Consider the following 2,112-nt stretch of genomic DNA (forward strand, 5'->3'; position numbering starts at 1 on the left):
TGTTATCAAGTGTAACGACGGTAATCCTAAATAGATTAAATTCATGGAACTAACCGGGATAGCTGTTGAGTGCTGTGCGATGCACGCCAGACCAACTCCGTATCGCACCATTCCTTTTGACACAGGGGGACCCGAGGGCAGACCGGGGACCCGTGCAATTAAGGTGTTGACCCTACTATTAACGAGGAGTTTTCTTCGGATGGATCATGAGTTTTACGTGCCATAGTACTTGGTTTCCCCATAGGCTTGAGTCCGAGGACCATACAAGGCCTTGGTTCTGTCCAAAACTTATAAGATTATTTTTATGTTCTTGGTTTCCCCATAGGCTTGAGTCCGAGGACCATACAAGGCCTTGGTTCTGTCCAAAACTTATAATCTTTTTTATGTACTTGGTTTCCCCATAGGCTTGACTCCGTGACCATGCAAGGCCTTGGTTCTGTCCAAAACTTATAAGATTATTTTTATGTTCTTGGTTTCCCCATAGGCTTGAGTCCGAGGACCATACAAGGCCTTGGTTCTGTCCAAAACTTATAATCTTTTTATGTACTTGGTTTCCCCATAGGCTTGAGTCCGTGGACCATGCAAGGCCTTGGTTCTGTCCAAAACTTATAAGATTATTTTTACGTTCTTGGTTTCCCCATAGGCTTGAGTCCGAGGACCATACAAGGCCTTGGTTCTGTCCAAAACTTATAATCTTTTTATGTACTTGGTTTCCCCATAGGCTTGGACTCCAGTGGTACCATGCAGGCCTTGGTTTTGTCAAACTTATAAGATTTCAATTTACAGCTTCTTGGTTTCCCCATAGGCTTGAGTCCGTGGACCATGCAAGGCCTTGGTTCTGTCCAAAACTTATAAGATTATTTTTACGTTCTTGGTTTCCCCATAGGCTTGAGTCCGAGGACCATACAAGGCCTTGGTTCTGTCCAAAACTTATAATCTTTTTATGTACTTGGTTTCCCCATAGGCTTGAGTCCGTGGACCATGCAAGGCCCTGGTTCTGTCCAAAACTTATAAGATTATTTTTATGTTCTTGGTTTCCCCATAAGCTTGAGTCCGAGGACCATACAAGGCCTTGGTTCTGTCCAAAACTTATAATCTTTTTATGTACCTGGTTTCCCCATAGGCTTGAGTCCGTGGACCATGCAAGGCCTTAGTTCTGTCCAAAACTTATAAGATTATTTTTACGTTCTTGGTTTCCCCATAGGCTTGAGTCCGAGGACCATACAAGGCCTTGGTTCTGTCCAAAACTTATAAGATTATTATGTACTTGGTTTCCCCATAGGCTTGAGTCCGTGGACCATACAAGGCCTTGGTTCTGTCCAAAACTTATAATCTTTTTATGTACTTGGTTTCCCCATAGGCTTGAGTCCGAGGACCATACAAGGCCTTGGTTCTGTCCAAAACTCATAAGATTATTTTTATGTTCTTCGACCACAAGCCCCTACACCAGGACGGGGAAAGTTGGTCTGAGGCTGGAAGCCCCTAGAGACATCCGCGCCCTCATTACTGCGAGACGTAGCCCCTAGCAGAAGCTTACGTCGGAGCAACAACTAGATGTCGTTGGAGACGGAGGAGGTCCCAGAAACTTCTGCTTGCCCATGAGTCGATTCCACCGCCACCCATGCCAGCGCGCAAGCTTTTCCCACAGACGGCGCCAATTGTAAGGACACGATTCCTTTGCGGCCCACTAACATTTTTGGGCTCACGCAATAAAGGTCCCTCACAATATGATTTGTAGAGAGTGGGCTTGAAAAGCTGGTCGCTGGTCACTGGGCGGTGTTCCGAGCTTGAGTTTAGAGGAATTCATGCAGAAAAAGGAATTGGGCTTGAACATTTAAGCCCTAAGACGTCGCAGCCAAGGGGATGGGACTCCTCGGAGTTGATCCGAGGACCATTAGGGTCTCCCTCCGGTTACTCATTGATGGACTTTTTCGTGAAGTCTGGTGTTGTTGAGACGTTCTCCCCCCTGTAACCTTTCTTTTTCTGGGAGATCGAATGGCCCCCCCTTTTCAGACTTCACTTACTTCCTTATTTTATACTGGCTTGCATTCGTTGTCCTTCGTCCACGTGTAGGGTCAATCTTTACAAACACTGACATTTGTCCCATCAGTC

The sequence above is a fragment of the Quercus lobata genome, chromosome 3, assembly GCF_001633185.2.
Source record: "Quercus lobata isolate SW786 chromosome 3, ValleyOak3.0 Primary Assembly, whole genome shotgun sequence".
Classification (NCBI taxonomy): Eukaryota; Viridiplantae; Streptophyta; class Magnoliopsida; order Fagales; family Fagaceae; genus Quercus; species Quercus lobata.